Raw genomic sequence first — 14,018 nt, forward strand, 5'->3', positions numbered from 1 at the left:
CGATATGATTTTGAAAGACACCATTTATGTAGTTCCCAGCCAGGACAGGAACCAGATTATTTGTCAGTTCCATGACAATCATGGACACCAAGGCATTGAACCCACCCTAAGCCACCCCAGACCTCTCTGCTGGTGGCCTGATTTAAAAGCCGATGTAACGCATTACATTGAAAATTGCTTGATCTGTGCCCAGAACAATCCGGACAGATATGCAAGAAAGGCTCAGCTTAGTCACACCCGCCCCGTTAATGGACCCTGGATGATTTTGCAGATAGATTACATAGGACCCCTACCCCCCTGCAGAAATGGTTTTAAGAATGTGTTGGTGGTCATCGACACCTTCACAAAATGGGTGGAAGCTTTTCCAGCCAGAACGAATACGGCTAAAACAACAGCTAAAATCCGAACACAGCACATCTTCACAAGATGGGGTCTCCCACGCAGTATAGAGTCTGATCAAAGCTCCCATTTTACAGGACGAGTAATGAAGAATGTCCTCACAATTTTCGGAATTAGGCAGAAGTTTCACATTGCATACCACCCTCAGTCAAGCGGCATTGTAGAGAGGATGAACAGAACTCTAAAAGCCACTCTCAGGAAAATGGTGCAACAGAACAACAGCACCTGGGATTCAGTTCTCCCATTTGCTTTAATGTTCTTACGAAACACGGTATCCACGTCCACAGGATACACGCCCCACACCCTCATGACCGGACGCCCCATGAAAGGGACAGAGTTTTTATTAGGACTGGATTTGGCCAGCCCCGCAGTCACCTCCCTCACGCATGAAAATGCTGTACAGCAGCTTATTGAGAACATAAAGGCAACCCAGCTCACAGCAGCTGTGAGACTTGGGACCAGGAGGAAACAAAGCAAAGCTTGTTTTGATAAAATGGTACACGCCACCGAGTTTGTAGTAGGGCAGCAAGTGATGCTTTCCCTATACAACCCCAGTTCATTCCTTTCCCCCACATTTTCCAGACCGTACTCAATTTCCGACAAAGTCAGCCCCTCGGTATACAAGATCACATACCCAACAGCAAGTCTGCGTGGTTTCACATAAACCAGCTTAAGGCTTATGGCTCGCAGAACAACCATGCACACCACATCTCGCTCGCAGCAGCAGGCGAGCACACCCTGCCCACGGATGACGCATTCCTACCCTCCCCCAGCCAGTCAGCCACATCTTCAACTCCACCCCCAGAGGCATGACTCCGCCTCTCCCTTCCTTCAACCAGCAGCGACAGCGACAGTGATAGCGATAGCAATGACGACAGCCACAGCGCACCACGCTATGATTACACCCCTGCACCAGGCCCCACTCCCAGCGAATCCGAGCATGATCCCAGTGACCCCTTCAAAATCACGTACATCAAAGCCCCTGACCCAGACCCACCGCCCGACGATTACGGATTAAAACCTTGAAGCTCCAACCTCGACACACGATTCTGGCACCGAGACAATTCATTCAGGCTCATCCGGAATGATGAGATGGACCCCAATTCACCCCAAGCAGCTTTAGCCAAACTACTCCAGTCAAGAGTATGGCAGCCGGGAGAAGATGATGACATAGAGTCTGACTCCCACCAAACAAATCCCTTTGCGACCCTGTTCGCTACTGAGCAATGAGGTGTCCACATGATGGTAAAAAGGAACCAATGGAGAGATACGGTGTCCTTTCTGATGGAACCTGCGCCATATTTGTTGTATGTTTGTTTGTTTAATGTACATGTTAAATGTTGTTTGTGAATTTAAAAGTTTTCATGGCCCCACGTCACCACTCTTTTAACGCCCACTGGCAGTTAATGGAACAAGTTTGTCGACAGGCAACCGTTCAGAGGAACTAGTTTGTCGGCAGACAACCAATCATAGCTACTCTCCTGATTTGAAGGTAATCACGAGAGGCAGCCCCCACGACGACCACATATTCGTTCTGTTCTTGCCGGTCGCTCAGGCAGTGGAGAAACGGCACTGGTACCCACCCTGCCTGAGGACCCCACTCTGGTCAGCTATGCTCGGGTAGAGCACAAACGGTACTGATCATCATCCTACCCGGGGATTCCACCCATTTCTTACCCGCCGCTGCCCATATGCACCCCATTTTGGCACTTTCAGTCAGAATTCTTTTGTTTGTTTCTGGCGACCCTTAGGTTGCTTCCGCATGCTATTTACATCCTCAAACACTGGGATGGTAGATCGCACAGGCTGCGAGACGGCTCGCACTGTGTCAGTATTTTTCTCGGATGTCTTGTCCAAATATTCAGTTTTTTTAAAAAATGAGGGAGTCACAGATGGTGACCAATTATAATGGGTAATTGGCAACACAGGACAGACAGACAGACATACGAGATCTTAAGCAAGATAATAACAGATATTATGCTTGTGTCCATAGAACTCCGGAACCTCAGGAACACCAGAGGAAGAAAAAGAAGAAGACCAACAAATGGAAAGATGAAGACAACCTTCATGTTTTTCACCTGGATCTTAGCGGGATCCCTTCAGTTGCGCACGGACGCTACCCCCCTGACCCCTACCACACAGGCCGTGAATGATTCCCACTCCTGCCATACACTGTACCCCGAGATAGTTACCGCCGAGGCAGTTACCGACACCCCAACCTGCTGTGACAAGTTTATCAACTGGTATTCACTATCTTACATCGTAGAAGCACTCTTAGTACTGGCGATACTCTGCAGTGTCATGCAGACACTTAGATTCAGAAAACGGCGGAGGAGAGCCTCCCGCAACCGCACCCCGGTATACACATTTAGATCCCCTATCTTCGGACTCCAACAAATCCCCCAACCCCTTTAAGTGAATTAAAGTGTATCTGTTTTTCTTTGTGTGTGTTTTGTTCATTCAATAAAGAAATGTAAACCTCTGTGCTTGACTGCCAAGCCAGAGAGACTTGTGTTGCTGCTATTTGTACAGTTTAAAGTGTTGTAATTATTTTGGATTGTTTGAGTGAGGATAGTTTATTGAGGATAGTTAGAGATTCCAGTTTTTTATTTTGTAATGCATGCCTGAATGTCATAGCGCCCCGTAGAGTTTTATAATGATGTATGTATATAAAATAACTTAGGTAAAGTTGCAATTCATAGGACAGAGCAGTGAGGAGCCTAGGAAGTGCTTATGGGTGCTCAGCTTGGTCAGAGAACGAAGACAACGCGGTAATGTGATCCTTCACGCTTTGCGTTGAGGATCACAAGGAGGATGTGTAGCCACCTGGGATGGCCACTTCCCGATTACAAAATGGACACTTTGCAAAGATTGCAGGGAAAATGGACAATACTGAGAAAACAAGCAGGTTCAGGGTTTGGCTGTATATTGGAGCCGCAGCTCCCAGACAAGACCAAAACTGTAGGCCCATTAGCATACTAATGGCCCATCTCTGGGAACAAAAGAGTAATATTTGAGTAACCGATACTAAGGCAGACACCCCGGCGCCTGAGGAGACTGAAACAAAGCAGGCCAACGGCCACCTAGGACACGCCCAGCCATCAGGGTACCCACCCCTTTATTGGATGAAATCAATAGGAATGATCGAGAAATGGCCCAATTGATTGGGGCCAAGTTCAAGGCCCACCCAAAAGAGCGCGAAGCCCCTTTGGGTATGAGAAGGAGCCCCCAAGAGAATCGTTCTCTTGAACCCGACTCTCACCGAGAAGAGACCTGTCCACCAGCTACACCAGAAGCAAGTAAGTCCAAGGTCAACGCACGCTACCAGACAGACGACCTTAGCTGTTCCCCTGTACCAGTTCGACCCCAGCAGCCTCAGAACCGAACAACGGTCATTGTTCCTCTGACTGAGTGGGCGCACGAAGCTAGGCTTTAGCAGTAGTGATAGTTTAGTCTGTCGAGTTTCGTGCATGAGTATATTTAACTGCGTGTGTAAATAAATAAGCATTGACTTTGAACTAACTAACTGGTGTATCGAGTCTTTGATCAGTATTCGGGTTTGAACCTTGTGGCGGTATCGAAAGATACCTGGCGACTCTAGAGCAAACGTAATTAGATTTAAGGAAGGTGACCATATTGACCGCCATATTCAGAGCCAACCAAAGAGAGCAACAGGAGGCTGCACTGGAAGTCCAGGCCGAGTAACAGGGCAGCGCAGAGGTTGGGGAGGATGTAGAGTCGGAGGTTGCTGAACTCTACGCCCTGGACGGTGAGGGTGGCAATGCAGTGCCCACTAATTTCCACGGAATGGGATCCGGAGGCTTGGGAGATTCTCTGGGTAACGGGGTGTACCGCGAGGGAGCAGCGCCTTACCGTAGAGGGGTGGATGAAGCTTTCCATGCTCCTGGAGTCAAGAAGGCAGGAAGTCTTCTGCCCATTGACTTTTACCGTCGTCGTCGCGGTTGCGAGGTTGTGAGGGAGGAACTGGTCGAGCGTGATGGAGGCTAGCCGCGGCTCGTGATGGTAGGCCCCGGGCTGGTCGGCGTTGGTGGCAGGCGATGAACGGCCAGACGAAGTTCCTGACGAGCAGGGGTCCTGGGGTGCCGTCCAAAATGGACACAAATGGCGGCGCCCACAGGTTGCACATGGGGTGTGTAGGAACGCTGGGGCTAGAAACTGCAGCGATCGATTGGGCCTGGCACACCGCAGTAAAATGTCCCTTCTTTCCACAGGCCTTACAGGTTGCACTCCGCGCCGGACAGCGGTGCCGGGGGTGTTTGGTCTGCCCGCAGAAGTAGCATTTGGCCCCCCCCCCCGGGGTTGGCTGTCTGCCGCGCGGCGCAGGCTTGGGGTGGGTTGGGGTCGGTAGCTGTAGCTGGTGGGGCCACGATGTCGATGAGGGTGCCGTGCGGTCGGGGGTGTACGACTGTATGTTACGGGAGGCTACTGTTAGTGAGTTTGCGAGCTGTCTGGTCGCTGCGAGGTCGAGCGTACCTCCTTCTAATAGACGCTAGCGGATGCACGCCGACACCATGCCCGTAACAAAAGCGTCCCTGATTAAAAGTTCCATATGTTCGACTGCCGAAACTGCCTGCCAATCACAGTTCCTCGGCAGAATGTACAGGGCATGCCAGAAATTGACTAATGACTCATCGGGGAGTTGCTGTCTTGTGGACAGGAGGTCCTGGCGTAGAGTTTGTTGATTGGCCGAATATAATGTCCTTTCAGAAGCTCCATTGCTTCAGTGTAAGTGGACGCATCCCGGATAAGGGGAAAAATATCGGAGCTCACCCGTGAATACAGGACCTGGAGCTTCTGTGCGTCCGAGGGTTGTTCAGTCGATGATCTGAGATAGCTTTCGAAGCAAGCTAGCCAGTGGTCGAAGGCCGGCATGGCGTTGGCTGCTTGAGGGTGCAGCTGTAGGCGATCAGGCTTGATACGAAGTTTCATTGCTGTAATATCTCTGCTTAATAAATTGATGCACTATCAATTACTACGAGACGAGAGTAGAGAATAATCGAGCCTTTATTAAGCAGAGATGCGTGGTCTCTTGCAGCTCCTACCAGAATGTAAGCAGCTCGGATGTGCACACACATTTATACTCCGCCTACTGGCAGAGCCAACAGGCAGGGATTTACCCCCGTACCTATATCATTACAACTACTATACAATCAGTGGTGACTACCACAGGTATCAGCGGGATTGAGGCCTGCGCGAGCGTGGGTGGCAGTGTGCCCTTGGCCAGCGAGTCTGTGAACATCTCCCGTAGGTGCGGGGTCAGTGCTGTCGCAAATTTTTTGTAGAAGTCCGCCGGGAGTCCGTCTGGTCCCGGTGCTTATGCTGTCCATGATCTCTCCCAGTGCTAGTGGTGCTTCCAGGCCCCGTTTTCTGATGGACTGGTATGTCCAGTCCATCAAGGAACCGTTTCATCCTGGCCTGCCCCACTGGGGGCTCTGAGGTGTACAGCCCTTGATAATAGGCCCTGAATGCCTTGTTGATCTTTTCTGGCTGTTTGTAATGCGCCTCTAGTATCCTTGATTTGTGCAATTTCTCTGGTGGCTGCCTGCTTTCTCAGCTGATGTGTCAGCAGGCAGCTGGCTTTGTCTCTGATTGTATAGGGTCCCACGTGCTTGGCGGAGTTGAAGAACTGCTTTCCTGGTGGAGAGCAGATCAAAGTTCCTTTGTATCTCTTTCCTCTTGTTGTTGAAAACTCACCACTATTCTTAGAAGTTCCCCTATACCAAAAAGGGCCGACATTCTAAATGGTGAACAGGTATTCTCACTCCTCGACTCCAATGCAGGCTTCAGTGGGTGCTATACAGGTCAAACTATATTTTCAAGTTATCCCCCGGTATAATCCATACCTTCACCAAAGATTTCATCTACTTACCACTTAGTAGCATCGATCCTGGGTCCCGCATTGCTAAATAAGTAAAGTAGACTTTGGAATAACCACTATTTCAGGTTAAATTAAGTTATTTTATTATTACATTTTTTCTTTTAAAAGCTGCAGTTAGTGTCTTTACAGAAAAGTAAAAAGATCTTGCTTTGCCTTCTGGTTGGTTGAAGGGACCTTCAGGCCCAACTTGACAATCAATCTTCTTTAAAGTCTGGTCTTCTTTAGATGTATTCACTGTTCTGCTCGGTTGCTGTGTCCTATCTTTCCCTATCTTTCCCATGTACCGAGCTATGAGAGCTGGCTCTGCTGGCTGTCTCTGAGCTGACTCTGCCTCCTCTTTAAATTCTAGTCTTCCTTAGATGTATTAGTTGTTTTAGCTCGGCTGCTATGCCCTGTCCCTTTCCCATGTACTGAGCTAACTGTAATCTGACTCTGAGCTGCTTGTTCCTTCTCTGCTTGTCCGCCTCTCTGCTTCTCTCTGAGTTCTGGTTCCTGCTCTGGTCTCTGGGTTTATATTCTCTTTCTAACCGTTATTAGGTTTTTATGACTTTATTGTAAAGTAATTTTTTTCACTTTGATTGTAAAATGTATCTTTGATCGAAACATTCTAATACAACTAAGTATTCATTTTGACATGACCTCATCTCTCAGGTCTCTGATTACATTGTTTCCTTTGTGATGTTCAAAGTTCATTTGTGATATTCAAAAATGCTTTGGTTTCAAGAGGTGTGAATTTTGGTTTGGTTCCTGTCATTTCTATAATTTTATTTTCCAATTGTGTCCTCAGCTCATAATTTTGCCTTTGATTTTGGCTTTGAATTATGTTTCTCGTAGACTGATAGTCTCCAGTTTTCTTTAATTTACCTGGTATTAGCAAAATTTCACACCTAGAATTGTCACCAAATTCTACTTAACCTCACCCTTTCCTTTCCAGCTGCTTACTAAAGATAGTTAATTTCAACGAAGGTGTGAAACATTGCTTTTAGCTGCATGCTAAAATTCCACTGTTATAACTTCAAAGGTTTACATTTATCACCTCGCTCAACTGAAACTATCATCCATGCTTTTCCAGATGCTTACTAAGATAGTTACTTTCAGTGAAGGTGTGAGCCATTGTTTTTGGCTTCTTTCAAAATCCTGTGTGTTTGCTAAGCCTGCTTGACCAAGGATATCTGCATTTTACAATCCTGCTCTTTGCAGCTGCTGTTAACCCTTTGTGGGATCTTTCCCTGTATTCTCTCATGTTTCTCTCAGACCAGATATTGCCAGACTTCCATGTTTCAAATGACACATCTTTCCATATTTTCAATAACACTCTCCGCCAGGAGCTCTACAGTCGAGGCCTCGGAGTAATTACAGTCTACCTCCAGTATGGAGTCGACCAGCTGCTGCCTAGCCGCCCTTTCCTCCCTATCTCTTCGCGCTTTGAAAGCGATGATTTCCCCTCTTAGTACGGCCTTTAGCGCTTCCCAGGACGTGGAGGGCGAGACCTCCCCGTTCTGATTATTCTCCGTGTATTCTGCTATGGCCCGTGATATCTTTTCATTGAAGGCCTTGTCAGCTGGTAGGGCAACGTCCAACCACCATGTGGAGCGTTGGGCCCTGCCCGTTTGCAGCCTCACGTCCATGTAGTGTGGAGCGTGGTCTGATATCACAATTGCAGAGTATTCCACTTTGTCTATCCCCGGAAGCACCGTCTTCCCCACCACAAAGAAATCAATTCTGATGTATACGTTGTGTACTGGGGAGAAGAAGGGAAAATCCTTCTCCCCTGGGTGGGTGAACCTCCAGCGGTCCACCGCTCTCATCTGTTCCATAAAGTGACTGAGTTCCCTTGCCATGTTTGCGCTTTTCCCCGTCTTGGGGTTTGATCTGTCTGTCTTTGGGTCCTGTACACGGTTGAAGTCCCCCCCCCCATGATTAGTCCGTGCGTCGCTATGTCAGAGATTTCCGCCATGGTCCTCTTGATGAAGCTCGGGTCATCCCAGTTGGGCGCGTACACATTAACTAGTACTACTGGTGCCCATCCAGGTCATGCTAACCATGACGTACCGTCTCCCTGGGTCCGTAACCGTCTTTGTCGCCCTAAACATCGTCCATTAGCTGACCAGTATTGCCACCCCCCCCGGCTCTCGTCCCGTAACAGGAATGGTAGGTCTGTCCCACCCAGCCCTTTCTTACCCACAGTCGGTCCTGCTCTCTCACATGCGTCTCTTGAAGGAAGATTATGTTTGCCTTCATGTTTCTTAGGTGGTTGAGGACTCTGGATCTTTTCACTGGGCCGTTGAGTTCCCTTACGTTCCAAATGACTATCCTGGTGGGGGGCTTCTGTCCCCTTGCTCCTGTGGGATTAACCATATTCATCTGGTGGATGCGCCCCTGCCCTCCGGGGTTCCCCCTTGTTAGGGGGCCGTCCAGGATGACCGTTGTCACTGCTCTCTCCATGCGGTCGGGCCCCTGCGCTCCGGGGCTTCCCTCCATCAATGGGGCCCCCGCCATGGTTGCCTGCTGTATGGCCGCCATAATCTGGGTGGATGCTTGCAGCAATTCCTTGTTCCGAGCCCTTGGTTGCGCCACCAGCCCCCCCCCCCCCCCCCATTTCCCTCTTTTTCTCTCCTCCTCCTCCCTTCTGAAGAGACTCTTTTCAGGTAAACGTGGAAGGAGAGAGTGTGTGTTCTAACCCTTTAACAGTTTTCTTTGCCTAAGTCTTTCTTTTCTTTTGTTCCCCCCCCACCCCCGCCAAAGAGAGGGAGTTCCTGTTTTCTTTTTTCTCCTCCTCACTCACCCTGGAACCAGCGAGAGAGAGAGAGAGAAAGGCTTCTCGTCGGGCCGGGAGTCGGGAGTCCCCCTTAATTCCGTGGTTGCCGCGGGGGCGGGGGAGGGCCTCGTTGCTGGCTCGGACCCCGCTTTGGCTCAGGCCGCCGCTCCTCCTACCCCGCATTGTTGTCCCGTGCCCCGCTGCTTCCCGCGTTCTGCTGTGCGGGGGTGGGGTGGGGTGGATCGATCAGTTGGGCCGGCTCGCAGGCCCACGCACTGCTGTGCCGTCTCCGTTTGGGGGCGGGGGCATGACTCTCTCGGTCGCTTCCTGGTCTCCGTCCCCCGGCTCCTCCTGCGTACCTTTACCCCCCTGGGCCGCAGCTTACCGCTCCGGTCCCTTGCGGCCTCCTCTCTGTCTCCCCGGGGGGGCTCTCCCCTCATGCTTCTCCTGCCGCTCACTTCGTTCCCGAGCGCCCGGGTCTCCGGTGTTAGACGTTTTAGTTGCTGTGATATGAAGAGTCTAAAGTTCTGTTCCTTTTTCACAAACACACATTTGTTTCATTCCAACAGCCTTTGCACAAAGCTCTAACCATCCATCACCTCACAGAGGCCACCTGAAGCCCCTTTACATATCAGTGTCAATTAATGGATACTTAACATAAATGAGAAAACTAATTGCAATGTCTCTGAACCCATTACTTAACAGTCTCCCCTTGGAGAAAAAAAATAATTAGGTGAAGACAAAATTTCAAGAAACTCAAAACCACACATGATTTTTTTTTTGTTTGGACGAGAAAGAGAAAAAAACAGTCACAGAAATAAGCGCCCTTCATTAACAATATCCAAAAGTTTCTGTGAACTCGCCCCTCTTTTCGTAAAACAGTCTGACAGTTGATAGCTCCTGTTGACCCATTTAATTTTTGTTATTTCCTCTCTGTCCAACATCTGCTTCAGACTTGCGATGCCAATCCGTAACCTCTTTTCATTGACTTTTTTTGTAGAGTGCACATTTTCCCACAGGGATTTATTGTCAATGTGACAGTAAATAGATATATTACCCAAATCCCCTAAACCCAAAATTTCTGTCAATATCATACTTATATATAAAAGGCCATATCCACCGCCTCTACAAGGCTTAACGTCTCAGCAGCCAAAGTGCTTTTTACCGCTCTCCTTATTTTCTTTGTTTCCCACACAAGTGGGCAACATTTACCATTGTTCCCCAAAAGGAAAATTATAAAACCTCCTGCGCTTGAAACCCCATCACATAAATTTGCGTAGGACGCATCACTATAAACTATGAGTTTCAAGTGCTTAAGGTCACCTAAAACCGGGAACTTCAAAACACACTCCTGAATTTTTAGTTTGGCCAACGCTTTATTTGCTCTTATTATGTCTTCCACTTTGGGATCATTCATTTTTGTACTCAACTCTAAGACATCAAAACTCACGTCCGGTCTAGTCTGTCTACCTAACCAGTTCAGTTGCCCAATTAAACTTCACAGTTGCTCTTTTTCTATCTTTGAAAGCATTGCGTCTTTTTGTGAAACTCGGCCATGTGTAATTGCTATTGGGCTGATGCTTTCCAAATAAGATTGCTGACGTAAAGTTGCCCCTAACTTAGTCTGTCCAATTTCCAGTCCAATATATTTAAATGCACCGGAAGCCTGACTTCCAATCCTGAATTCTTTCCTCAAACCAGAGATTACAATAGCTTCAAATTCACTAGTCCCACCCCACAAAAAATCATCGACATGCATCATAAAAATGCCAGAAAGATTTCCTTTATAGTGCCAGGAAAACATTGCAGGATCTGCTTTCAACTGGCAACAGCCTAACTTTAACAAAACTGACCTTACCAAAAAATACCAGACTCTAGATGCATCATTTAATCCATATACACATTTGTTCAACTTCCAGAGTACTCCTTCTGTGTTAGCTGCTTCTATAGGAGGACGGAGAAAAATGTCTCTCTGGAGCTGATGTCCCTGCAAAAAAGGCAGCTTTTATATCTATAGATTTGCATTCCCATGCCTTTGTGGCTAATCGAGACAAGAAGATCTTTAAAATAACCTTTCCTGCTGTAGATGAATCGACCCTTAAATCCTGATCTTCTAAGTTTTCTTCAAATCCCCTTGCCACAAGCCTGGCCTTTGCCTTATAAGTTCCATCCGGAAGAACCTTTTCCGTGCAAATCCATCTGTGGGATAAAGCTCTTTGTTCCCTATCCGGTACTTCCGTATATACCCCAAATGCACTCCAACTATGCAATTCTTGCTGTTTAGCTTCTTTAATAACTTTTTCATCAAATTTATTTGAAGCCACCAAAATCTCACGTGCATATGGGCTTCTACTCCTATTAGTATTCGTAGTCTTATTCATGTTCCGAGATCTTGATAAACTACATCCCCTCTCCCACCTGGTATCTCGTTCTGTACTGCTACTGCTTAATCTTTCCCTTCTGCTGTGGGATGTCCTTTCAGTAGTTCTCGACCTTTTCCTGCGGACCTGTTCGCTATCCGATGTACTATCTGAACTGGCATTGCGTTTCTGTGCCCTCCATTTTTGAACTTACTCCTTCCCCTGATAGCTGTACATTCAACCAATGTTTATACTTTCCAGTGGCCTTCCCTGGTCTACTAATAACAGTTGCATCCTTCCATTCACTAGACCCTTCAGGCAAGTATGTCATTTTTGTACCAACTTTTGGCAGTTGCCATTTCGGAAAAATGGCCTGTTCTAATTCATCAGAAGTGTTGTGTTCCTCCACAGAAACCCTGTCTATATCAGTTAATTGGTCCTCATAGTTCTGTAACACATGCGTACCAGATGACTCTGGTTCCTCGTCATGTCTGTCTGCTCTGTCTAAATTTGAAAATTTGTAATCTGTACCCATTATCCTTGATGAATGGACCCTAACAGTTTGATTACCATGTTGCAAAATAATTGTTTTGCCATCTATGCCTATGATCTTCCCTGGGCCTTTCCATTCATTAGAATTGTCTCTCTTATAGCATACCATGCCTCCTTGCTGAAAAGCGTCACCTGATGTTATGTCTTAAAGGTCTGCGAATTCTTTCAGAGACTTCTGCTTCCAAAAAAGCTTTTCTACTGCTATGTAATGCATTTAAATGTTCAGCAAAACCAGAGCTAATTGTAGTTCCCTCCCAAGCTGGAGGCTGGTCATCCAAAATGGACGGAATTTTAGGATATCTACCAAACACTAATTGATAAGGACTATAGCCCCAACCATTTGCAATGAATTATTTGCATGTACTACCCATGCTAAAGCTGAATTTAGCCTGCAATTTGGTCGATCTGCCAAAATTTTCCGAAGCATGTCATCGATGACAGCATGATTTCTTTCACAGACACCATTACTAAATGTGCTTTCTGCAGCCGTATTCAGAACTCTGATATTCATGTTTTCACACATATCCCTAAACTCATCATTAGCAAATTCTCCCCCATTGTCCGGAAGGAATTTTGCCGGTGGACCCATTCCTGTCCCTATCCAGTTTTCCACGATTTGATCCAGATTTACTCTCTTTTCTTTACTTCGTACAATCGTTGATTGACTAAATCTGGTTGCTAAATCTACAAAATGCAAAATAAATATATTATTTGCTTTATCCCAGATCTTAAGGTCCATGGCCACAATATCGTTAAAATCCCTGGCCAAAGGTAGGGTTACTATCGGTCGTGCTGGTGTCCTTCTGTACTTCCTACAAACTTCACAGCGGTCACTAACCTGTTCTATCAGTTTAGTATAGTCGTCATCCCTTACCCCTGCATCCTTTAATACATTTTTCAGCCTCCGAGGAGACGGATGTGCAAATTGCCTGTGCAGTTTTAATACCACAAGCTTTTTATCAGCTAAAGTCCCATTTTCAACTGCCATTAACACATCCTTAACCACTCTACTTGAAATATTATTTGTCAGTAATGGAATACAATAGTGTCCCGACTGTGTAAATTGTAAGTCCACCGTCTTTCCAAAAACTATTGCCTTATCCTGTTTCATGTGTGCTTTCTTCATCGATGGTCTGCTCAGAAGCAAAGGTATCTCACTTGATACAACATCCGTGCTAATGAAATGATTCACTCTGGCAATATTGCAAGGGATCACCACTCTTTTCAGCGACTTCAGAGTATTATCATCCCCAAACCTGAAACTTGTGGAACTTTCAAATTCCTTAACCTTGTTACGATTTTCAGCATTGAAAGAGTCCAGGTAACATTTTAACCAGTCAATTCCACACACAGTAGATGTGCAGCCACTATCCAATACAGCACAGTTGAAGGATTCTGCAACCAACACCCTCATTATCGGCGTAAAACTGCTTGTCAATGCCTTCTTTCTGGTCACTATCTTTTTCCTCTCCTGACTCTTCCATGTCATGTGTCGCTTCAAATACTCTGTCATAACGAGTTGGACAGTTGAAAGCATAATGGTATTGAAAGTCACATCGAAAACATCGATTTATCATGCCCCGTGCATTTCTGGGGTTCATCTTCCTATTGTAGTCTCTAACTGGGTTTCTTTCATAATTTCCTTGTCTCGGTCTCCTTCTATAGTCTTGAGCCCTGTTCGTAGCCACACTATTTCCTGTAAGTAGTGTATCTTCCATATTCTGCCTTATTGCAGGCTGACCTATTTGGGTCATCAGAGCCATCAGAATCGAATGTTTCCCCAGAAACTTTTGTAAAGCTTTTGTCATCTGTTTGAATAAGGTATTCTTATCAGTAAACTGAACTCCTGTCAAAACCAGGAGCCTATCCATGTTGCTCACTCGAGCACAGTCAAGTAATTTAAAAGCCAACACAGACTGTGGAAATTCCAGCTTGTGTTTCTGCAGCCTTTTATATAGTCTGCCAAATTCCATTATATAGTCTCCCATGGAGATATCCTCCATTTTCCAGAACATATCAAAATCCGACCATGCTTCATACGCACTTAACA

Source organism: Scyliorhinus torazame, chromosome 13 (assembly GCF_047496885.1).
Source record: "Scyliorhinus torazame isolate Kashiwa2021f chromosome 13, sScyTor2.1, whole genome shotgun sequence".
Classification (NCBI taxonomy): Eukaryota; Metazoa; Chordata; class Chondrichthyes; order Carcharhiniformes; family Scyliorhinidae; genus Scyliorhinus; species Scyliorhinus torazame.